Here is a 26,347-nt window from a genome sequence, read left to right as displayed (position 1 = left end):
TGCTGTGAAATTAAAGGTGCAATATTAGCAAGTAAATAAATAATGAAAAAATAAAGAAAAAAATGCTAACAAAATAATAAAGAAAGGCCAATCTGTATCCCTGTTTCTAGCCCCCCCGTCCTCAAACTATTCAAAGTATAAAAATAATTGTAACCTAACGGGAAACCCAATTCAGACTATATGATAGGGCTCCCATTTGGTGCCTAACAATAAAACCGTGAAAATAAGGTGTGAAAAACAAGCCAGATATTTCCTCTTTTTGTTTTTACACTTTCCCTCGCTAGAAGAAAAAAATAGATTAAAAAGATAAGAATATAAAAATGAAAAAAAAAAATAGATTAAAATAAGGTTCAAACAAGGAGTCATGAAATAAAGAGGCAAAAATTATTTGGATGCTGAAATGAAAAAAAATATTTTAGAGCTATTAAAGCATGTCAGGAAAAAAAAATCTAAAAAATAGAAAAAAAAAGTGTCTGGTCACGATATGGTTAATAAAGTCAGAAGAAATTAAATGGTTAATGATTTTTGATTCTCGATCATCACTGATTATATAAAGAACTTTATCACTCTGCAACCAAGCTTTATTAGCGCTCAGTAACCAGAATCAGCGAGAGCCAATGGGATTGCAGGACGTCATTCTCACGCTGCCGTCGCAGGCTGATGACATCATTAGACAAACTATAGAGATGGTATATATGTAGTAGCCCTCCGCTACATAATATAGTCCCTCAATGCACATCGCTTTACTGCAGAGGTTTAACGTACTAATAACGGAGATGGTGACGATTATTATCAGCGAGCTGGGTGATTATTGCTTTGTGAGCGATTAGATTGGAAGGTTTTATGAGGGATGTAGAGAAGATCTCGTCACTCGCGCAACGGCTTTTGGGATGTGTGCTGGGCGGTAGACGGCGGAAGGTTCCAGTGTCCGTATCCGTGCCTGGTGCCGGTGTGGAATGTCGCGCCGGTAGCTATGCGGTGATCACCACGGTGAGATTTATGGATGGCGCCTTCTGGGGGTGACGGGGATTTTCTGTTTCTCGTCGCCATATGATGTGATAATGCTGAGCGGGCGGGCGTGAGGCCGGAGCTCTCCCCGGGGCTGCAGCACCATCCTGCCCGGCTGTACAGGGGACGTGCTGGGGCCGGTGCCCGGGCCTCCTGGCCGGATCTCCCCCCACACCGCGCTGCTCCCACTAGATGGCGCTGTATTCCTCATAGTGTGAAGAAGGAAATGCTGCAGTAATAAGCGCCATCTAATCTGGAGGCCTCTCCTCACAGCTGTGGGCGGATATTAGCGCGGATTTGTGCTGTTTCACCGTCTGTTCTGTGCCCCATACACTGCTGCCATCTGCTAGTAATGTATTCTCCATGTGGGGGGCTAGAGCCTGATTATAGGGGTATTCCCGGCTCCGAGAGCCTGCCCCAATATGGAGTCATATTAGCTAATACGTCCAGTTAGACATATAGTACAGTTCTTCTGATTAGCTATGTCGCAGGGCATAGCTCATGTGCAGGCATTGCAGTAGTGTAGGTATCCATGGTTACGACCACTCATGTAGTGCGTTGTTAGTGGTCATGACCATGGATACCAAAGCTACTGCAATGCTCTGCAACATAGCAAATCAGAAGAACTATACTACATTTCTAATTGGAGGTATTTGCTAATATTATTATTACACCTACTATATATTGGGATAGTGTCTTGGAGATGGGAGTACCCCTTTTAAAGAGAACCTGTCCTTAGATTCATGCTGCCTGAACCACAAGCAGCATAAGTATGGCTACATGATTGTATCCAGGTATATTTTACTCTAAAATGCTGCTGCGTTTCTGACAAATCTAGTTTGACTCCACCCAGCTTCAGATGATTGACAGGTCTCTCCCTATGTAGCACATGAGTCCTGTCAATCACCTGGATCAGGCTGGGACCTCTGGTCTCAGAAATGGCTTCTCAAGCAAAGGAGATGATTCGTCAAAGTATTGTTAAAAAAAAATAAAATTGTGACTTTTGGCGTCCTCATTCCATTGTCACCCGACTCTGAAACAGTGGGATTGGGTGGGGAAGCGGCTGCCCCCCACTCATCAAATTCATGACTTGTAGCGGTCGCTTCTCCACAAGTCTTACTCAAGCAGGGACTGGAGTAATATTTGCAGTGAGGTGCACACCGCTACGCACCTCACCTGATTTATGAAGTACCCCCTTAACCCCTTCACGACCTCCACCATACTAGTACGGCAGAGGTCGGATCCCCTGCTTTGATGTGGGCTCCAGCACTGAGCCCACCTCAAAGCCGCGACAAGTCAGTTGTTTTGAACAGCTGACATGTGCGCGCAATAGTGGCAGGTGAAATCACGATTCACCCGCCACTATTAACTAGTTACATGCCGCTGTCAAACACTGACAGCGTCATTTATCTACCGCTTCCAGCCCCGCGGCCTGAAATGCGCGCATCGCCAACCTCTGTCACATGATCGGGGGTCAGCGATGCGTTGGCATAACAACCAGAGGTCTCCTTGAGACCTCTATGGTGGTTCATGCCGGATTGCTATGAGCGCTACCCTGTGGTCGGCGCTTATAGCAGATCTACAATTCTACATAGAAGCAATCTGAGCATCGCTCCTATGTAGCAGAGCCGATCAGGCTATGCCAGCTTCTAGTCTCCCATGCAGACTATTGAAGCATGGCAAAAGAAAAAAAAAAAGTTTTAAAAATTAAAAAAAATATATAAAAGTTTAAATCACCCCCCTTTTTGCCCCATTCAAAATAAAACAATAAAAAAACAAATCAAACCTACACATTTGTTATCGCCGCGTTCAGAATCGCCCGATCAATAAAAAAAAAGGATTAACCTGATCGCTAAATGGCGTAGCGAGAAAAAAACTCGAAACGCCAGAATTACGTTTTTTTGGTCGCCATGACATTGCATTAAAATGTAATAACGGGCGATCAAAAAAAGTATCTGTACCAAAATGGTATCATTAAAAACGTCAGCTCGGCATGCAAAAAATAAGCTCTCACCTGACCCCAGATCACGAAAAATGGAGGCGCTATGGGTATCTGAAAATTGCGCTTTTTTTTTTTTTTTAAGCAAAGTTTGGATTTTTTTTTTACCACTTAGATAAAACATGACCTAGACATGTTTGGTGTCTATGAACTCGTAGTGATCTGGAAAATCATAATGGCAGATCAGTTTTAGCATTTAGTGAACCTAGCAAAAATGGCAATCAAAAAACAAGTGCGGGATTGCACTTTTTTTGCAATTTCATCATACTTGGAATTTTTTTCCCGTTTTCTAGTACACGACATGCTAAAACCAATGATGTCGTTCAAAAGTACAACTCGTCCCGCAAAAAACAAGCCCTCACATTGACGGAAAAGTAAAAAAGTTATGGCTCTGGGAAGGAGGGGAACGAAAACGTAAAACCGAAAAAGGGCAAGGTCTTGAAGGGGTTAATGAATCAGGAGCGTTTTGCTCCAATTCCCCTATTCATCAGGATCAGCGAAAAAATTGCTGGTTTGATAAATCGGAGCTAATAATAATCTTTATATAGCGCTAACATATTCCGCAGCGCTGTACAGTTTGCACACATTATCATCGCTGTCCCCGATGGGGCTCACAATCTACATTCCCTATCAGTATTGTAAAACCAGAACACATGAGCTGCGCGCACAGTGAACAAGCCCGTAGAGACATGTTCACACCACCAAGAGACTTGAAAACACAAAAAAGCACAGTAAAACCAAAAACACTCTGTTGCAAAAAAATCACAGTGGACAGCAAGTGCTGGTAAAAAGATGGAAAAAACAGGGTATTTGGTTGATACGTTTTTTGCAAAAAATGTATATTAAGCCGCTCTACCAAACGTCAAGGTATACCCGTATCAGAGCAGTCCTAGCTAATGTATGTAATCCCTATCTGATGTATTTAAAACCTGGTCATATGTACAATACCTGTATGAGCAATTTACAGGAACTGAAGGCTTTTTGCCAAGAAGAGTGGGCAGCTTCACCATCTGAGAAAATAAAGACCCTCATCCACAACTACCACAAAAGACTTCAAGCTGTCATTGATGTTAGAGGGGGTGTCACGTTAATGTATAAAATCGCAGACGGTTTTTCATTCCCCCTTGTTTCCACACACGCTGCGGGCTCCGACCCCCCCCTTCCTCTTCTTTCTGGGCTAGGTGGGGACAGCTGGCAGCGATGGAACAGGGTTTTATAAGCTATTGTCTGGCTGCGGCTGGAGCATTTATAATTCCCTCACTGCAGCGTGCCTGCTAGCCAGTCCACAGTGAAGTGGCCCATCCGGCGACTAATTATCCTAAGTGTAGTTCACTGACTGACCTGAGGGCTAGGGGGGCGCCGGAGAGCTGCAAGTTCTGAAGCGAAACTGAAAAGCAAGATATACATAAATCCCTGCAATTTGTGATATATTGTTGCAGCAGTGGGATAACTAAAATAAGCTCATGCGGTAAATTGATAGGTCAATAGCCTTGGTTGTGTTTTCATCACATTGTAGCAGTGGAGGGATAACAAAGATAAGCCCCCCTGCACATGTGATAGCCATGTTCTGGCCAAAGGTCACCCCCGATCCGTGACATATTGGTGGCAGAGCGGTGGGATCATAGAGCATTAGTGATCTGGTTTGAGCAATCATTCCTCTCACTAAAACTAGCACGATTCTTCCAAGGACCCTGCAGCAATAGTTTGGAGAACAAACTCAGTGTTTATTAGTCCTGAGACAATTGTGTGTACTCGTAATTATCCCCTACCCTTCTCTTTGTTTTTCTATCTTATTTTTTATTTGGCAACCATGGCTGCAAAAGGAGAAGCCTGGTACACCCAGCAGAAGGAGGACACTCTTGCTGGAGTATGCATGTACCACGGCCTGGACCCCCAGGGCAAAACCAAGGCTCAAATGGTCACGGCACTGGTGCAATTCGAAGCCGATCAAGTTGGCCCTCAGAGCCCAGGAGACGCAGAAGCCAGCACCAGCGCAGGTGGTACTGCTGACGAGGTCCAACCGCTACATGCTGGCCCTGCTTGCAACCAGGGGAGCGCGGACCTCCGCCTGCAGCTGGCTCTGCAACAATGCTCCCCAGATGACACAGACGTCTGCAGCTGGTCCTGCATTTCAAAGTGGCCCAGCGGGAGGCGGAGAGAGCCCAGCGGGAGGCTGACAGAGCCGAGCGGCAAGCGGTGCGGGAGCATCAGCTGCAGTTAGCCCGACTCCAAATGCAGGGGTCATTCCAGTCCAGCCGTGAGTCCAGCAGTGCCCAGATCCCAAAACCCCGGCCAGAGAACTTAACGGTGATGGAAAGGGACGGGGACACTTTTCTGCGGGCCTTTCAGAAAGCCTGCAGACAGTAACAGCTGCCTATTGAAGAATGGGCCCGATACCTGACCACAGGGCTAAGTGGCAAAGCTCTGGAGGTGTTTGCTGCTCTCTCTCAAGAGCAAGATGGTGACTATGAGGCCATCAAGCAGGCCCTGATAACCAAGTACCAGATTACACCTGAGGTTTACCATAGAAAGTTTCGGAACCTCCAACGTAGCCCACACGACAGTTACAGCTATGTGGCGCATGGACTCGGGACCCACTTTGACCAGTGGACCCAAGGACTGTCAGTGACCACCTTTGCACAGCTGCGGGACCTGATGATCAAAGACCAGTTCTTAAATCTTTGCCCAGCTGAGGTGGGATAGTTCGTGATGGACAGAGAGCCCAAAGATGTGACGAAAGCAGCGCAGATGTAAATCCAAAGTGCGGAAGCCAGTCACCGCCAGCTGGAAAGGGGGTAAACCTGCAACCAACATCAGTACCTCTGCCAGCCAACACACCAGAGGCCCTGTTCCCGTTGCCAACAGCATCAGACCTACCACCAACCCTTGCCAGTGTTTTTCCTGCAAGCGAACTGGTCACATCAGCGCCCTGTGTCCAGAGAAGCAGAGGAACCCCCCCAGCCAAGGCCCCATGGCCTAATGCAGCCGTTCTTTTGGTGGGTGGGACAGTTGGGAGGGTGTGTGACAATGTGCAGCATGTCACCGTAGGGGGCCATGTTGCTACAGGCCTCAAGGACATCGGGGCTGAACGAACCCTCATCCGACCCGAACTGGCGGGCCCTGAAGAGATTATTGTGGGGAAAACCCTGACTGTCACCGGGATTGGGGGCATCCGCTGTCCCTTGCCAATGTCCCGGGTGCATATAGATTGGGGTGCCGGGGTCGGGGTGAAGGAAGTAGGGCTGTCCGATAACTTGCCCACTGATGTCTTATTGGGGACTGATTTGGGGAGAATGGTTGCATAGTGTGTCCCTGGCTCCTCTCCCCGATCGAATGCTGATGATAGCAATGAGAAATCGCATGTGTTACCTGACCATGCTTTATCTAGTAATGATGCATCACTAGAAGTCCCAGAGAGGGGTCATTTAACATTTCTACCATTGTAACCGGGGGGAGTTCGAAATTTCTGGGACTTAGTGTTAACCGTATTTTCCCTAGGGATGTTGCTGAACCTGATAGCCATTTTTCCACAAAGGTTGATGTGTCCACAGGTGCAGGAGTGGTCAGCCACGTCACTCCGCGGGGTGGGATGGCTGAGGAACCCCTAACAGGAACAAGCATTGGTGCTCAAGGAAATGGGGAGGTGCATGGGAACCGGGAGGAAGGTGATGCCATGCAATTGATCAGTGCCACCGAGGAAGGTAACTGGCCCATTAGTAGCGCTGCTCCTGAGGTGATGAGGGTGGATGGGGAGGTAGTACCCATAGCAGCATCGGCTGATGGGTCTGTGGAAATCCCCGGGGAGACAGCCTACGTAGCTGCTGTCACCCGCAGTCAGAGTGCCCGGAACGCAGATAACGGTCTGCTTTCCTGACTCTCCTCAGTCACCGCTGTGACTGAACCAGAGATGGACCCAGAGCAGGTCCCAGAGGGTTCCCGTGGGGAAGGGACCCTGACGTTGCTTCTTTCTTCCCCTAGCCAGGAGTTTCAGGCTGCTCTGCGCGCAGATGCGAGACTAGAGAATTTGAGACAACTTGCTGAGACGCCCACCTCCGTGACTGATAAGGAGAGGGTATTCTGGGAACAAGGGAGGTTGTAGCGGGAGACAGTACCCGGAAAATCGCAAAAGGAGTGGTTGATGGAAAGACAGCTGGTCGTCCTGCAGCAATTCCGGAGTGAGTTGTTGCGGAGTGCCCATGAGATCCCGGTCGCTAGACACTTGGGGATCAGCAAAACTAGGGCCCAGCTGTCTCAACACTTTTATTGGCGCAAGATGGGGACAGATGTGCCAAACTACTGCTGCTCCTGTGTCACCTGTCAAAGAGTGGGGAAGGCAGGGCCTGCAGTTGCCAGTGATAGAGGAGCCTTTCCAGAGGATCGCGGTGGACATTGTGGGGCCCGCTGGCCGTCCCTAGCAGCTCTGAAAAGCAATACATCCTTACTGTGGTAGACTACGCTACCCGGTACCCAGAGGCAGTGGCTCTGTCCTCAACTAGGGAAGATAAGGTGGCGGATGCACTGTTGGCTAACTTTTCACATGTAGGATTTCCCAGGGAGATGCTTCAAAGGACCCAATTCATGTCTCGCCTAATGGAGGCTCTCTGTAAGAGAATGCAGGTGAAGCGTCTGGTATCGAGTGTGTATCACCCACAGACCAATGGTTTGTGTGAACGCTTCAATCGTACCTTCAAACCGATGCTCCGCATGCTGGTTGAGACCCAAAGATGTGACTGGGAGCGGTACCTCCCACACCTGCTGTTCGCTTACCGAGAGGTTCCGCAGGCCTCGACTGGGTTCTCCCCCTTCGAGCTCCTGTACGGCAGGCGAGTCCGGGAACCCCTTGGGTTGGTAAGGGAATCTTGGGGAGAGGAGCCATACCCTTCTGAAGTGTCCATAGTGGAGTATGTCATGTGCTTCCGTGACAAGATGCAGACCTTGACGCAGTTGGTGCATGACAACATGACACAGGCTCAGGCTGATCAAAAGCACTGGTACAACCAGAACGCCCGGGAGCGGACCTACCACGTGGGTCAAACGGTGTGGGTGCTGGTCCCTGTACCAAAGGATAAGCTTCAGGCAGCCTGGGAAGGCCCATACGTCGTCCACCAACGGCTCAACCCGGTCACCTACGTGGTCACGCTTGACCACGCTCGGGGTAGGCGAAACGCCTTTCACGTCAACATGATGAAGGCTCATCACGAACGTGAACCTTTTGTCCTACCGGTCTGCAGCCTGCCCGAAGACACGGAGGAAGACCCCCTCCTGGACATGCTGGCCCAAGCCAAGGTCGGTGGGTCCATTGAGGACATGGAGGTAAGCGCCTCGCTAACCGAACCTCAGCGGTTGCAGTTGCGTACCAAGCTGGAACCGGGCCATGTTCTCCAACCGACCTGGAAGGACTGAGTTAGCGGTCCACGAGGTGGACACCGGGAATCATGCCCCACTACAGCGAGCACCTTATCGGATCTCTTGACGAGGTGCAGCAGGCTATGTGCCAGGAGATCGATGAGATCAAACAACAAAGGAGGGCACCATCAATAATAACAAGACTGAATATACTACAAGGGGATCTACCCAGAAGTATGCCAAGAAGTAATATGAAAAACAAAAAGAACAAGAGACATACCAAAGACTGGGGATCACCCTTAATATAAGGTTATAAATGCGAAAAAAACATTTAATTTATTTATTTATTTATTCTTGAAGTCTAAACAACATATACCACATAGAAAATAGATGCATAAAAACATGAATATTAAAAACACTTGTGTTAAAGACCACCCCAAAAAGAGAGAGGCAGAAAGAAATAAAGACCCCTAGGACCCCGAACAATGGGTCTTGTACACTTAACAAATATAGCATCGTGCAATTAGATAATAATGCAGCACATAATTATAGGACATGATAACAAATACTGGTAACGCTGGTGTGGGGAAAGAAAATGTTCCATCCACAAAGCATAAACAGGCCGACACACCAAATGCCTAATAATTCACTAGCATAGAAAATCCACAAAAAATAGTAAGTAGACACTGTATAACCAGCCAAACTTGTATAATAGCTTATCTAGTACCTTAACATTGGCAAGACAATATTATGCCCAGAGATAGGACTATAATGTCCAGCAACCAGAAAACACACATAAGCACCACAGACCAATAACCGTGGTGAAAATGGTGTATGAGACCAAAACCCACTGCTAGATAGATATGTACTATATCTGACACCGAAAGGTGCAGAAGTATTAAGATCGCAGTGGGAATAGGTACATGTAGCCACCAAAGCCAACCATGCAAATGAGATACTAAAAAAGAATACAAATGGAACAAAATAGAAAAAAAAAATTATATATAATAATAATAAATAATAAATAGTACCTCAGTAGCAAAAAAATACAGCTGCAAACTGCAGCACAAATATATGGAGCAGAGGTGGATACATGACCATAATGAGCGTGGCAGCAGGCCCACGATAGATGATGAACACTGCCTGCCTATATATTTACACTCCAGGTCCCATGACACATGTCCAAACAATAGGTACACAAAACCCAGAGAGGAGTCCGAGGGGGGTTAGGAACCCGACGCGTGTCGCCACAGCCGTGGCTTCATCAGGGGTAAAAAATGGTATGAGCTATTAGACTCCAGTACGAGCTTAAATACTATACCTAATGCCGCAGAAACTCCGACAGCTGTGTGATCATAACGTGCGATCCGGAAGTGACAAAATACCGGAAGTGGGGAGAAGGTGTCTATACCCGCGGCCGGGTGTACAAAGATGGCGGCTAAAGCTCATACGGCGCATGCGCGTAATGCGTCACCGGCAATCACAGGCAGAAACAATGAGCTCCGCCCACCTGCACTAATACACTGAACAGAATGGCCCAGGCAAGCTGTATCCGCGCCAAATGCAAACATCAAAATATATATAAAGCCTACGCTACTACATAAGTAGGATGTTGAATATAGCAAAGGCATTATAAATAAGCAGAAACACACAGTGTGCCGATGAGGAGAAACTAACCATTATAGCGCATGCGCAGATGAGCAAGGGCACAAGCCAGGTTGTCATAGAAATGGCTTGTCCAATGAGTTAATAGATGGCCATCTGCATATACCAATATAGAAAATCTATTGGTATCAAGCTGGAACAGCCGCTTAACCATGGCACAAATTATATATAACTACCCCATTACGGCGCGCAATTAGCACAGATATACACATGTACTGAACCTAACACCGCTCATACAAAAAAGACACCAAGGAGAGATGACACTAAATGGAAGCAGAGATTATGACCCCGAGGACCAAAAATGCATGTATAAATAAACCAATAAACTTTATTATGAAAAGCTAAGAGACTCATAGAACGATATATATTTAACAATAAATATCCACACATATGGAATCAAAACCATAGGAGAAATATAAAAATCCCCAATCACACAATTTGTGTAAGAAAAGGTATAAGCAAACTGTAAGAATGGTAACAAAAGCTTATACACAAAGACAGGCCAATACAACGACCATAGAAGGCACCAGATATTTAGGCGGTACAGGTCCGTAATATAATAGTAAAAATCAAAAAAAAAAAAAAGGGGAAAAGGAGAAAAGGGTTATATTGACACCACATTTCACTAATGCACTGCAAAGGTGGTTCAAAATCAATTCTAAGTCTGTGGATATAAAGAAAATGATAAGTAACAACACTACTACTACGAGGCATAATGCCCTAATGGTAGATTCTCCGAACCAGTAGTTCTACAGTATTGCTTACACTTAGCCTATAGACGGTAGTCCGAACAGGGGATAGGAGGAAAAACGACCCATCCCACCGAACGGGAGTTTGGCTGGTTATACATGTTGTACAGAAAAAGAAAAAACAAAAAATCAAAAAACAATAAATAAACATACAAACCCAAACCACCCAACCGAAATACGGCTGGTCCCAAATATATATTCAAGGGAATAGACACAGACAACACCAGTAGGGGATAATCAGAGTAAGGGAATATACCAAAAGCACAGCAGAGTCTTATCAAAAGACAATATCTGGACAAAGAGACACGAGAAAATCTACAGTTGTTTATAATGTCCCGTGAACAAAAATTCTTCATTCAGGCCTTTAGGCGAGAGACTTTGAAGTTCATATATCCACTTTGTCTCGCAGCGAAGCAGATGGTTATGAATGTCACCTCCCCTAATGTTCATTCTGATGGATTCCAGACCCATCACTTTAAAACTGGAGGTCTTGCCACGATGCTTATCCAAAAAATGTGCAGCAACTGATGTTAATGTCTTATTCTTATCCCGATCTCTCTGGGCCATAGAAATGTTAGAAAGGTGTTGTTGCATCCTTCTCCTTATTTCCTGCGTCGTCTGTCCGACATAAATTTTTGGGCAATCACAGAATATGGCATAAACAAGGTTACGAGACCTACATGTAAAGAATTCCCTTGGCTGGATCTGAAAAGACAAAGTCGAAACTGAAAAACCGTCCTGTGCAATCATAAACTGACAAATATTGCAGTTTCCACATGGATATGACCCAAAGGTCCTCTTGCCTCCCCCAAGACGAGTCACCGGCCTCTGATAGTGACTATGGCACAAATTATCCTTCAAGTTTTTAGCTCTCCTAGCCACGAGACAGGGTGAAGGAGAGATGAATGGAATAGTTCTAGTATCACTCATCAGTATGCCCCAGTTCCGTTCCAACACATCCCGAATATCAGACCACTGATTATTATAAGTCGTGATCAACGAAAGTGGGCGCGAAGAGTCACGTACCTTCTTTTGAAATAAGCTTTTCCTGTCTTGTTGGCGTGCATACTGATATGCTTTCGAAATGCTCTTTTGTGGATAGCCCCTACTTTTGAACCGTTCCGAGAGATCCCTGGATTGCTGCACAAATTCAACCTCCTTACTACAATTTCTCTTCAAACGAAGGAATTGACCTTTTGGTATGCCATTTTTAAGATGCTGTGGGTGAAAGCTAGAGTAGTGGAGGAGACTGTTTGTAGATGTCGGCTTCCGATACAAAGTGCAGATGATACTCGACCGTTCGATGGAAAGTCTGATGTCCAGAAATTCGATTGTCCGGTCTGAAATGGTAGATGTAAGCCTGATATTATGAACATTACAATTAAGATCCACAATAAAGTCATTACACTTTTCCAGAGGGCCAGTCCACAACATCAGTATGTCGTCTATGTATCTTTGCCAGACCAAGACGTTTGGATTGAATGCCTGATGTGTATAGACCACAGTCTCCTCCCACCACCCGAGAAAAAGATTGGCATACGAGGGTGCACATCGTGCACCCATAGCAGTGCCGGAGGTCTGCCTATAGAACTTTCTGTCGAACACAAAATAATTTTTGTCTAGAATGAAAAACAGAAGTTTCAAGATGAAACTATCCAGCTCCCGAGGTCGATCTGACATTTTGTTAAAGAAGTACCCAACAGCCTGCATACCTGATTGATGTGCAATGCTTGTATACAGGGACTCGACGTCCATAGTAACAAGGAAAGTCCCATCTGGTATCACGAGCTCCTCCACAAGTTGCATGAGATGGGTAGAGTCCCTGGTGAAAGATTTCAAATTGGTGACCAATGGCTGTAAAAAGTGATCCACGTAAATGCATGGCCGTTCGAATATGCTGCCAATACCGGACACAATTGGTCTCCCAGGAGGTTCTACCAGAGATTTATGAACCTTGGGCAGTGCGTAAAAGGTAGGAACGATGGGAGAGGGGGTGGTCAGGAAATCAGCCTCTTTTTTCAAAATGATACTTTCTTGGACTGCCACTCCAATAAGTGAATCAATTTGCCCTTTAAAGAAAACAGTGGGATCGGAGGGCAATTGGGAATAGTATTGAGCATTGCTCAATTGGCGGGCGATTTCCCTCTGGTATTGATCATGGGGCCACAACACAACATTACCCCCCTTGTCTGCTTCACGGATGACAAAAGCAGTATTTCTTTTTAAATTAAGCAGAGCAAGATTTTCCTTCTTACCAAAGTTATTATGCTTGAGACGGTCCAATTTCAATTTATCAATGTCATGACAGACTCTGTCGAAAAAGATCTGGACCGCAGGAAATAAGGAGAAGGACGGGGTGGCCTGGGAGGGCAATCTCCTGGTAAACCTGCCGTTTCCGTTAGATGCCTCATTATCCTCCAACAGTTCCAGGAGATCACAGAAGACCTGTCTCTCATCATCCGGAAGAGAGTCTATAAGAGAAGGTTGATGGTAAAGTAATTTGAACGTAAGCTGCCGACAAAAAAGGCATACATCCTTGATCAAAATAAATTTATTCAGAGGACTCATAGGAGAAAAAGACAGACCCTTAGATAGTACCTCTCGTTCAACATCGGATAACTCATATGAAGATAAATTAATGATCTGAAGATTACCTTCCACAGTGTTGTCTTGAGGTGCCATATTCAGTGTTTTTTGTTGAATCTGGTTTCCCTCCTGTACGACGGTGACCAGTTCCGATAAGTTTTGCCCTTTCTTTTGTTGTACCCTGTTTTTCCTACGGCCCCTCCGCTGGTGCCTTCGGCGTCGCTGGGGTCCGAGGATAAAAAATCACTTGATGGAATTTCATCTCTGAGAGGTGTTGCTTCTGAATTTTTGGGACCGTCCATCAAGGAACGGCGATTGCCACGATGAGACCATTTGAAAGCTCTACCATTCAAAAAATCTGATTTGTCCCTATGGAACTTGCTCCTTTTACGTGCAATGATATCTTTCTCAAATAAATCAATGATGTTTTTAAGTTTCAATTGAAATGTTGCGACCAGAGTGTCCTTATCAAAGTCATTAAGTTTGCCCTCGCAGATCTTAATTTCTTCTTTGGTTTTACTAAGCAGGATCTGGTCGTGTTCAATAAGCATATCAATTAGAATAGTGGAGCATTTCGAGAGTCCAGATTCCCAGGTCTTCTGAAATTCCGGGGTGACTTCCCATGCTGGAAATATTTGTACACGCAACCCGCGGGGAATAAATCCCGCCTTTTTATACTCCTCAAGACTACTGATGTTCCACCAGATCTTAGTCAAATTCTTATGTAAATCAATGATCCTAGAGGAAAGGGAATGGAAGTCCGATTCCTTATTAGAACCCACAAGGGTAGAGTCACTAGTGCCATCAAACAGGCCAAGGGCCCTGTTACTCCAAGCAGTCTCCCTGCTAGAGAGATCCATGCTACTTAGGTATATAAGAAAAATATATATAAGTAATAGTAATAAATACCAGGTAAAGTACCTATCAAGATGTGCCACAACTCCAGAAACGGGAAAGACAAAATGCCACCCAAAACGAACCAGGGATCAAACAACAAAGGAGGGCACCATCAATAATAACAAGACTGAATATACTACAAGGGGATCTACCCAGAAGTATGCCAAGATGTATACCTTTTTTGTCGGCAGCTTACGTTCAAATTACTTTACCATCAACCTTCTCTTATAGACTCTCTTCCGGATGATGAGAGACAGGTCTTCTGTGATCTCCTGGAACTGTTGGAGGATAATGAGGCATCTAACGGAAACGGCAGGTTTACCAGGAGATTGCCCTCCCAGGCCACCCCGTCCTTCTCCTTATTTCCTGCGGTCCAGATCTTTTTCGACAGAGTCTGTCATGACATTGATAAATTGAAATTGGACCGTCTCAAGCATAATAACTTTGGTAAGAAGGAAAATCTTGCTCTGCTTAATTTAAAAAGAAATACTGCTTTTGTCATCCGTGAAGCAGACAAGGGGGGTAATGTTGTGTTGTGGCCCCATGATCAATACCAGAGGGAAATCGCCCGCCAATTGAGCAATGCTCAATACTATTCCCAATTGCCCTCCGATCCCACTGTTTTCTTTAAAGGGCAAATTGATTCACTTATTGGAGTGGCAGTCCAAGAAAGTATCATTTTGAAAAAAGAGGCTGATTTCCTGACCACCCCCTCTCCCATCGTTCCTACCTTTTACGCACTGCCCAAGGTTCATAAATCTCTGGTAGAACCTCCTGGGAGACCAATTGTGTCCGGTATTGGCAGCATATTCGAACGGCCATGCATTTACGTGGATCACTTTTTACAGCCATTGGTCACCAATTTGAAATCTTTCACCAGGGACTCTACCCATCTCATGCAACTTGTGGAGGAGCTCGTGATACCAGATGGGACTTTCCTTGTTACTATGGACGTCGAGTCCCTGTATACAAGCATTGCACATCAATCAGGTATGCAGGCTGTTGGGTACTTCTTTAACAAAATGTCAGATCGACCTCGGGAGCTGGATAGTTTCATCTTGAAACTTCTGTTTTTCATTCTAGACAAAAATTATTTTGTGTTCGACAGAAAGTTCTATAGGCAGACCTCCGGCACTGCTATGGGTGCACGATGTGCACCCTCGTATGCCAATCTTTTTCTCGGGTGGTGGGAGGAGACTGTGGTCTATACACATCAGGCATTCAATCCAAACGTCTTGGTCTGGCAAAGATACATAGACGACATTCTGATGTTGTGGACTGGCCCTCTGGAAAAGTGTAATGACTTTATTGTGGATCTTAATTGTAATGTTCATAATATCAGGCTTACATCTACCATTTCAGACCGGACAATCGAATTTCTGGACATCAGACTTTCCATCGAACGGTCGAGTATCATCTGCACTTTGTATCGGAAGCCGACATCTACAAACAGTCTCCTCCACTACTCTAGCTTTCACCCACAGCATCTTAAAAATGGCATACCAAAAGGTCAATTCCTTCGTTTGAAGAGAAATTGTAGTAAGGAGGTTGAATTTGTGCAGCAATCCAGGGATCTCTCGGAACGGTTCAAAAGTAGGGGCTATCCACAAAAGAGCATTTCGAAAGCATATCAGTATGCACGCCAACAAGACAGGAAAAGCTTATTTCAAAAGAAGGTACGTGACTCTTCGCGCCCACTTTCGTTGATCACGACTTATAATAATCAGTGGTCTGATATTCGGGATGTGTTGGAACGGAACTGGGGCATACTGATGAGTGATACTAGAACTATTCCATTCATCTCTCCTTCACCCTGTCTCGTGGCTAGGAGAGCTAAAAACTTGAAGGATAATTTGTGCCATAGTCACTATCAGAGGCCGGTGACTCGTCTTGGGGGAGGCAAGAGGACCTTTGGGTCATATCCATGTGGAAACTGCAATATTTGTCAGTTTATGATTGCACAGGACGGTTTTTCAGTTTCGACTTTGTCTTTTCAGATCCAGCCAAGGGAATTCTTTACATGTAGGTCTCGTAACCTTGTTTATGCCATATTCTGTGATTGCCCAAAAATTTATGTCGGACAGACGACGCAGGAAATAAGGAGAAGGATGCAACAACACCTTTCTAACATTTCTATGGCCCAGAGAGATCGGGATAAGAATAAGACATTAACATCAGTTGCTGCACATTTTTTGGATAAGCATCGTGGCAAGACCTCCAGTTTTAAAGTGATGGGTCTGGAATCCATCAGAATGAACATTAGGGGAGGTGACATTCATAACCATCTGCTTCGCTGCGAGACAAAGTGGATATATGAACTTCAAAGTCTCTCGCCTAAAGGCCTGAATGAAGAATTTTTGTTCACGGGACATTATAAACAACTGTAGATTTTCTCGTGTCTCTTTGTCCAGATATTGTCTTTTGATAAGACTCTGCTGTGCTTTTGGTATATTCCCTTACTCTGATTATCCCCTACTGGTGTTGTCTGTGTCTATTCCCTTGAATATATATTTGGGACCAGCCGTATTTCGGTTGGGTGGTTTGGGTTTGTATGTTTATTTATTGTTTTTTGATTTTTTGTTTTTTCTTTTTCTGTACAACATGTATAACCAGCCAAACTCCCGTTCGGTGGGATGGGTCGTTTTTCCTCCTATCCCCTGTTCGGACTACCGTCTATAGGCTAAGTGTAAGCAATACTGTAGAACTACTGGTTCGGAGAATCTACCATTAGGGCATTATGCCTCGTAGTAGTAGTGTTGTTACTTATCATTTTCTTTATATCCACAGACTTAGAATTGATTTTGAACCACCTTTGCAGTGCATTAGTGAAATGTGGTGTCAATATAACCCTTTTCTCCTTTTCCCCTTTTTTTTTTTTTTTTTTGATTTTTACTATTATATTACGGACCTGTACCGCCTAAATATCTGGTGCCTTCTATGGTCGTTGTATTGGCCTGTCTTTGTGTATAAGCTTTTGTTACCATTCTTACAGTTTGCTTATACCTTTTCTTACACAAATTGTGTGATTGGGGATTTTTATATTTCTCCTATGGTTTTGATTCCATATGTGTGGATATTTATTGTTAAATATATATCGTTCTATGAGTCTCTTAGCTTTTCATAATAAAGTTTATTGGTTTATTTATACATGCATTTTTGGTCCTCGGGGTCATAATCTCTGCTTCCATTTAGTGTCATCTCTCCTTGGTGTCTTTTTTGTATGAGCGGTGTTAGGTTCAGTACATGTGTATATCTGTGCTAATTGCGCGCCGTAATGGGGTAGTTATATATAATTTGTGCCATGGTTAAGCGGCTGTTCCAGCTTGATACCAATAGATTTTCTATATTGGTATATGCAGATGGCCATCTATTAACTCATTGGACAAGCCATTTCTATGACAACCTGGCTTGTGCCCTTGCTCATCTGCGCATGCGCTATAATGGTTAGTTTCTCCTCATCGGCACACTGTGTGTTTCTGCTTATTTATAATGCCTTTGCTATATTCAACATCCTACTTATGTAGTAGCGTAGGCTTTATATATATTTTGATGTTTGCATTTGGCGCGGATACAGCTTGCCTGGGCCATTCTGTTCAGTGTATTAGTGCAGGTGGGCGGAGCTCATTGTTTCTGCCTGTGATTGCCGGTGACGCATTACGCGCATGCGCCGTATGAGCTTTAGCCGCCATCTTTGTACACCCGGCCGCGGGTATAGACACCTTCTCCCCACTTCCGGTATTTTGTCACTTCCGGATCGCACGTTATGATCACACAGCTGTCGGAGTTTCTGCGGCATTAGGTATAGTATTTAAGCTCGTACTGGAGTCTAATAGCTCATACCATTTTTTACCCCTGATGAAGCCACGGCTGTGGCGACACGCGTCGGGTTCCTAACCCCCCTCGGACTCCTCTCTGGGTTTTGTGTACCTATTGTTTGGACATGTGTCATGGGACCTGGAGTGTAAATATATAGGCAGGCAGTGTTCATCATCTATCGTGGGCCTGCTGCCACGCTCATTATGGTCATGTATCCACCTCTGCTCCATATATTTGTGCTGCAGTTTGCAGCTGTATTTTTTTGCTACTGAGGTACTATTTATTATTTATTATTATTATATATATATATAATTTTTTTTTTCTATTTTGTTCCATTTGTATTCTTTTTTAGTATCTCATTTGCATGGTTGGCTTTGGTGGCTACATGTACCTATTCCCACTGCGATCTTAATACTTCTGCACCTTTCGGTGTCAGATATAGTACATATCTATCTAGCAGTGGGTTTTGGTCTCATACACCATTTTCACCACGGTTATTGGTCTGTGGTGCTTATGTGTGTTTTCTGGTTGCTGGACATTATAGTCCTATCTCTGGGCAAAATATTGTCTTGCCAATGTTAAGGTACTAGATAAGCTATTATACAAGTTTGGCTGGTTATACAGTGTCTACTTACTATTTTTTGTGGATTTTCTATGCTAGTGAATTATTAGGCATTTGGTGTGTCGGCCTGTTTATGCTTTGTGGATGGAACATTGTCTTTCCCCACACCAGCGTTACCAGTATTTGTTATCATGTCCTATAATTATGTGCTGCATTATTATCTAATTGCACGATGCTATATTTGTTAAGTGTACAAGACCCATTGTTCGGGGTCCTAGGGGTCTTTATTTCTTTCTGCCTCTCTCTTTTTGGGGTGGTCTTTAACACAAGTGTTTTTAATATTCATGTTTTTATGCATCTATTTTCTATGTGGTATATGTTGTTTAGACTTCAAGAATAAATAAATAAATAAATTAAATGTTTTTTTCGCATTTATAACCTTATATTAAGGGTGATCCCCAGTCTTTGTTATGTCTCTTGTTCTTTTTGTTTTTCAGGAGATCGATGAGATGTTACAGCTGGGGTTGATTCAACTGTCAAAGAGCGCGTGGGTCTCACCTGTAGTCCTCGTGCCAAAGAAGGATCGGACCACCAGGTTCTGCATGGACTACAGGGGGCTCAATGCCATCACAGCCTCTGATGCGCACCCAATGCCGCGCATCGAGGAGCTGCTTGAGAAGTTAGCTGGCGCAAAATACCTGACCATAATGCATCTGAGTCGAGGATACTGGCAAATTCTCCTGAGCCCCGAGGTGCAGGAGAAGTCTACATTTATCACACCCTTCAGACTGTATGAGTCCACGGTCATGCCCTTTGGCATGAAGAATGCCCCTGCCACTTTCCAGCGGAAGGTCAACCACCTGCTTCAGGGTCTGGAGAAGTACGCGGCGGCGTACTTGCATGACATTGCCATCTTCAGTTCCTCTTGGGGTGAACACCTGCAGCATCTTGAGGAGGTGCTCAGGTGACTTCACCGATCCGGTCTGACCAGCAAGCTTAGGAAAGTGCCAGATGGGCATGAGAGAGGTCCACTACCTGGGGCACCGGGTAGGTGGGTGTTGTGAATTCTGTTGTCGGGCTCCCTCCTGTGGTCATGAATGGTACTTCGGCTCGTTCTGTCCATGGACTTCCTCTGGTGGGTGTTTCTGAGTTTCCTTCCACAGGTAACGAGGTTAATTCGTTAGCTGGCTGCTCTATTTAACTCCACTTAGATCTTTGCTCCATGCCACCTTTCAATGTTCCAGTATTGGTCTAGTAAACTCCCGGATCGTTCTTGTGACCTGTCTTCCCAGCAGAAGCTAAGTTCCTGCTTGTATTTCTTTGGTTTGCTATATTTCTGTCCAGCTTGCTATTTTTATTGTTGTCTTGCTTGCTGGAAGCTCTGGGACGCAGAGGGAGCGCCTCCGCACCGTGAGTCGGTGCGGAGGGTCTTTTTGCGCCCTCTGCGTGGTCTTTTTGTAGGTTTTTGTGCTGACCGCAAAGCAACCTTTCCTATCCTCAGTCTGTTCAGTAAGTCGGGCCTGACTTTGCTAAATCTATTTCATCTCTGTGTTTGTATTTTCATCTTTACTCACAGTCATTATATGTGGGGGGCTGCCTTTTCCTTTGGGGAATTTCTCTGAGGCAAGGAAGGCTTTATTTTTCTATCTTCAGGGCTAGCTAGTTCCTTAGGCTGTGACGAGTTGCATAGGGAGCGTTAGGAGCAATCCACGGCTATTTCTAGTGTGTGTGATAGGATTAGGGATTGCGGTCAGCAGAGTTCCCACGTCCCAGAGCTCGTCCTTATTATCAGTAACTATCAGGTCATTCCGTGTGCTCTTAACCACCAGGTCCATTATTGTCCTGACCACTAGGTCATAACAGTACAGGTGGCCCAAAGTACTAATGCATCTCAATAGAGGGATAAGAGAAGTTCCATTTTCCATTTTTTTTTCTTTGCAGTGTGTTTTGTCTCTCTTTTCCCTTTTACCTCTGGGTGGGTCAGGACACAGGTGTAAACATGGGCATTCAAGGTCTGTCCTCTTGGATGGATAATCTCACTACAAGGGTACAAAACATTCAAGATTTTGTGGTTCAGAATCCGATGTCAGAGCCTAGGATTCCAATTCCTGATTTGTTTTTTGGTGATAGATCTAAGTTCTTGAATTTCAAAAATAATTGTAAATTGTTTCTTGCCTTGAAACCTTGCTCCTCAGGTGACCCTGTTCAACAAGTAAAGATCATTATTTCTTTGTTACGTGGTGACCCTCAAGACTGGGCATTTTCCCTTGCGCCAGGAGATCCGGCATTGCGTGATGTTGATGCGTTTTTCCTGGCACTTGGATTGCTTTATGATGAACCTAATTCAGTGGATCAGGCAGAGAAAGTCTTGCTGGCTCTGTGTCAGGGCCAGGATGAAGCGGAGATATATTGTCAGAAGTTTAGAAAGTGGTCTGTGCTCACTCAGTGGAATGAATGTGCCCTGGCAGCAATCTTCAGAAAGGGTCTCTCTGAAGCCCTTAAGGATGTCATGGTGGGATTTCCCATGCCTGCTGGTCTTAATGAGTCTATGTCTTTGGCCATTCAGATCGATCGACGCTTGTGTGAGCGTAAAGCTGTGCACCATTTGGCGGTACTATCTGAGCATGGGCCTGAGCCTATGCAATGTGATAGGACTTTGACCAGAGCTGAACGGCAAGAACACAGACGTCGGAATGGGCTATGTTTTTACTGTGGTGATTCCACTCATGCTATCTCCGATTGTCCTAAGCGCACTAAGCGGTTCGCTAGGTCTGCCACCATTGGTACGGTACTGTCTAAATTTCTATTGTCCGTTACTCTGATTTGCTCTTTGTCATCCTATTCTGTTATGGCATTTGTGGATTCAGGCACTGCCCTGAATTTGATGGACTTGGAGTATGCTAGGCACTGTGGTTTTTTCTTGGAGCCCTTGCAGTATCCTATTCCATTGAGAGGAATTGATGCTACGCCTTTGGCCAAGAATAAACCTCAGTACTGGACCCAATTGACCATGTGCATGGCTCCTTCACATCAGGAGGATATCCGCTTTCTGGTGTTGCATAATCTGCATGATGTGGTCGTTTTGGGGTTGCCATGGCTACAGGTTCATAATCCAGTATTGGACTGGAAATCTATGTCTGTGTCCAGCTGGGGTTGCCAGGGGGTACATGGTGATGTTACATTTTTGTCTATTTCGTCTTCCACTCCTTCTGAAGTTCCAGAGTTTTTGTCGGATTATCGGGATGTATTTGATGAGCCCAAAGCCAGTGCCCTACCTCCTCATAGGGATTGCGATTGTGCAATTAATTTGATTCCTGGTAGTAAGTTTCCTAAGGGCCGATTGTTCAATTTATCTGTGCCAGAACACGCCGCTATGCGGAGTTATATAAAGGAATCCTTGGAGAAAGGCCATATTCGCCCGTCGTCATCACCGTTAGGAGCAGGGTTCTTTTCTGTGGCCAAGAAGGATGGTTCTTTGAGACCTTGTATTGATTACCGCCTTCTTAATAAAATTACTGTCAAATTTCAGTATCCTTTGCCGTTGCTGTCTGATTTGTTTGCTCGTATTAAAGGGGCTAGTTGGTTCACCAAGATAGATCTTCGAGGGGCGTATAATCTTGTGTGTATTAAACAAGGCGATGAATGGAAAACAGCATTTAATACGCCCGAGGGCCATTTTGAGTACCTGGTTATGCCATTCGGGCTTTCCAATGCTCCATCAGTATTTCAGTCCTTTATGCATGACATCTTCCGAGAGTACCTGGATAAATTCCTGATTGTGTATTTGGATGATATTTTGGTCTTTTCGAATGATTGGGAGTCTCATGTGAAGCAGGTCAGAATGGTGTTCCAGGTCCTTCGTGCGAATTCCTTGTTTGTGAAGGGATCAAAGTGTCTCTTTGGAGTTCAGAAGGTTTCATTTTTGGGGTTCATTTTTTCCCCTTCTATCGAGATGGACCCTGTTAAAGTCCAGGCCATTTACGATTGGACTCAGCTGACATCTGTGAAGAGCCTGCAAAAGTTCCTGGGCTTTGCTAATTTTTATCGGCGCTTCATCGCTAATTTTTCTAGTGTTGCTAAACCGTTGACTGATTTGACCAAGAAGGGTGCTGATGTGGTCAGTTGGTCTTCTGCAGCTGTAGAGGCTTTTCAGGAGTTGAAGCGTCGTTTTTCTTCTGCCCCTGTGTTGTGCCAGCCAGATGTTTCGCTCCCGTTTCAGGTTGAGGTTGATGCTTCTGAGATTGGAGCAGGGGCTGTTTTGTCGCAAAGAAGTTCTGATGGCTCGGTGATGAAGCCATGTGCTTTCTTTTCTAGAAAGTTTTCGCCTGCTGAGCGTAATTATGATGTTGGTAATCGAGAGTTGTTGGCCATGAAGTGGGCATTCGAGGAGTGGCGTCATTGGCTTGAAGGAGCCAAGCATCGCGTGGTGGTCTTGACAGATCACAAGAATTTGACTTATCTTGAGTCTGCCAAACGGTTGAATCCGAGACAGGCTCGATGGTCGTTATTTTTCTCCCGTTTTGATTTTGTGGTTTCGTACCTTCCGGGCTCTAAGAATGTGAAGGCTGATGCCCTGTCAAGGAGTTTTGTGCCTGACTCTCCGGGTATTCCTGAGCCGGCGGGTATTCTCAAAGAGGGGGTAATTTTGTCTGCCATCTCCCCTGATTTGCGGCGGGTGCTGCAAACATTTCAGGCTGATAGACCTGACCGTTGCCCAGCGGAGAAACTGTTTGTCCCTGATAGATGGACTAGTAGAGTTATCTCTGAGATTCATTGTTCAGTGTTGGCTGGGCATCCTGGAATCTTTGGTACCAGAGATTTGGTGGCTAGATCCTTTTGGTGGCCGTCTTTGTCATGGGATGTGCGTTCTTTTGTGCAGTCCTGTGGGACTTGTGCTCGGGCTAAGCCCTGCTGTTCTCGTGCCAGTGGGTTGCTTTTGCCCTTGCCGGTCCCAAAGAGGCCCTGGACGCATATTTCTATGGATTTTATTTCGGATCTCCCCGTCTCTCAAAAGATGTCGGTCATTTAGGTGGTTTGTGATCGCTTTTCTAAGATGGTCCATTTGGTACCTTTGTCTAAATTGCCTTCCTCCTCTGATTTGGTGCCATTATTTTTCCAGCATGTGGTTCGTTTACATGGTATCCCGGAGAACATCGTTTCTGACAGAGGTTCCCAGTTTGTTTCGAGGTTTTGGCGATCCTTTTGTGCTAGGATGGGCATTGATTTGTCTTTTTCCTCGGCTTTCCATCCTCCGACAAATGGCCAAACCGAACGAACTAATCAGACTTTGGAAACATATCTGAGATGCTTTGTTTCTGCTGATCAGGATGATTGGGTGTCCTTTTTGCCGTTGGCTGAGTTCGCCCTTAATAATCGGGCCAGCTCGGCTACATTGGTTTTGCCGTTTTTCTGCAATTCTGGTTTCCATCCTCGTTTCTCTTCAGGGCAGGTTGAGTCTTCGGACTGTCCTGGTGTAGATACTGTGGTGGATAGGTTGCAGCAGATTTGGACTCATGTGGTGGACAATTTGACATTGTCCCAGGAGAAGGCTCAACGTTTCGCTAACCGCCGGCGCTGTGTGGGTCCCCGACTTCGTGTTGGGGATTTGGTTTGGTTGTCGTCTCGTTATGTTCCTATGAAGGTTTCCTCTCCTAAGTTTAAGCCTCGTTTCATTGGTCCGTATAAGATTTCTGAGGTTATCAATCCTGTGTCATTTCATTTGGCCCTTCCTGCTTCTTTTGCCATCCATAATGTGTTCCATAGGTCGTTATTGCGGAGATACGTGGCGCCTGTGGTTCCATCCGTTGATCCTCCTGCCCCGGTGTTGGTTGTGGGGGAGTTGGAGTATGTGGTGGAGAAGATTTTGGATTCTCGTATTTCGAGACGGAAACTCCAGTACCTGGTCAAGTGGAAGGGTTATGGTCAGGAAGATAATTCCTGGGTTTTTGCCTGTGATGTTCATGCTGCCGATCTGGTTCGTGCCTTTCATTTGGCTCATCCTGGTCGGCCTGGGGGCTCTGGTGAGGGTTCGGTGACCCCTCCTCAAGGGGGGGGGGGGTACTGTTGTGAATTCTGTTGTCGGGCTCCCTCCTGTGGTCATGAATGGTACTTCGGCTGGTTCTGTCCATGGACTTCCTCTGGTGGGTGTTTCTGAGTTTCCTTCCACAGGTGACGAGGTTAATTCGTTAGCTGGCTGCTCTATTTAACTCCACTTAGATCTTTGCTCCATGCCACCTGTCAATGTTCCAGTATTGGTCTAGTTCACTCCTGGATCGTTCTTGTGACCTGTCTTCCCAGCAGAAGCTAAGTTCCTGCTTGTATTTCTTTGGTTTGCTATATTTCTGTCCAGCTTGCTATTTTTATTGTTGTCTTGCTTGCTGGAAGCTCTGGGACGCAGAGGGAGCGCCTCCGCGCCGTGAGTCGGTGCGGAGGGTCTTTTTGCGCCCTCTGCGTGGTCTTTTTGTAGGTTTTTGTGCTGACCGCAAAGCAACCTTTCCTATCCTCTGTCTGTTCAGTAAGTCGGGCCTCACTTTGCTAAATCTATTTCATCTGTGTTTGTATTTTCATCTTTCCTCACAGTCATTATATGTGGGGGGCTGCCTTTTCCTTTGGGGAATTTCTCTGAGGCAAGGTAGGCTTTATTTTTCCATCTTCAGGGCTAGCTAGTTCCTTAGGCTGTGCCGAGTTGCATAGGGAGCGTTAGGAGCAATCCACGGCTATTTCTAGTGTGTGTGATAGGATTAGGGATTGCGGTCAGCAGAGTTCCCACGTCCCAGAGCTCGTCCTTTATTATCAGTAATTATCAGGTCATTCCGTGTGCTCTTAACCACCAGGTCCATTATTGTCCTGACCACCAGGTCATAACAGGTGGGAAGACCATAAAACCGGAACCTGGGAAAGTGGATGCGATCGTGAATTGGCCCACCCCCAGGACCAAGAAACAGGTGATGTCCTTCCTGGGCACTGCAGGCTACTATAGGCGCTTCGTACAGAACTATAGTAGCCTTGAAAAACCCTTGATGGACCTCACCAGGAAGAAGCTGCCTCACATCATCAACTGGACCGACGGCTGTGAGGGGGGCCTTCCAGGCGTTGAAAACAGCACTGTGCAATGCCCCTGTGTTGAAAGCAGTTGACAGCAGTCGACTGTTCTTGGTGCAGACCGACGCCAGCAAGTTTGGCTTCGGTGCTGTGCTCAGCCAGGTTGACTCGGAGGATCAAGAGCACCCTGTGTTGTACCTGAGCCTGAAACTTCTGCCGACGGAAATGGCCTTCTCCACCATCGAGAAGGAGTGCCTGGCCCTCACAACCCTCTGCGCTGGCTACACACCATGTGTGGGACCAACGGAAGGTTGCTACGCTGGAGCCTTGCCCTCCTGCAGTATGACTTTACCATTGAGCACCAAACAGGCAGGGAGCATGGCAATGCGGATGGGTTATCCCGCTGGGGTGAACCTGCTGAGATGCGCATGGAGGAGTACCGAGAGGTTATGCCTCCGTAGTGCAGTCCAAAAGGGGGAGGTGTCACGTTAATGTATAAAATCGCGGACAATGTTTCATTCTCCCTTTTTACCACACACGCTGCGTGCTCCGACCTGCCCTTCCTCTTTTCTCAAACCTTCGCTTGGCTAGGCACAATCCGTGTTTAACTTGAAACTCAGTGTGGGGCTCTGACCCCCCTCCTCCTCCTCCTCCAAGCTAGTAATGTTAATTAGGAAG

At 45.7% G+C, this 26,347-nt stretch overlaps 1 pseudogene; it reads left to right on the top strand.

Annotated features, from left to right (window-relative positions):
- Nucleotides 1–680: 680 nt before the first annotated feature.
- The window catches only part of LOC138645823 (zinc finger protein 850-like), a 94,432-nt pseudogene continuing 68,765 nt past the window's right edge, over nt 681–26,347 (top strand).

The sequence above is a fragment of the Ranitomeya imitator genome, chromosome 7 (genome assembly GCF_032444005.1).
Source record: "Ranitomeya imitator isolate aRanImi1 chromosome 7, aRanImi1.pri, whole genome shotgun sequence".
In the NCBI taxonomy this organism is placed as follows: domain Eukaryota; kingdom Metazoa; phylum Chordata; class Amphibia; order Anura; family Dendrobatidae; genus Ranitomeya; species Ranitomeya imitator.
The sequence above is the reverse complement of the archived record's forward strand: the minus strand, read 5'-3'. Positions and strand labels throughout refer to the sequence as shown.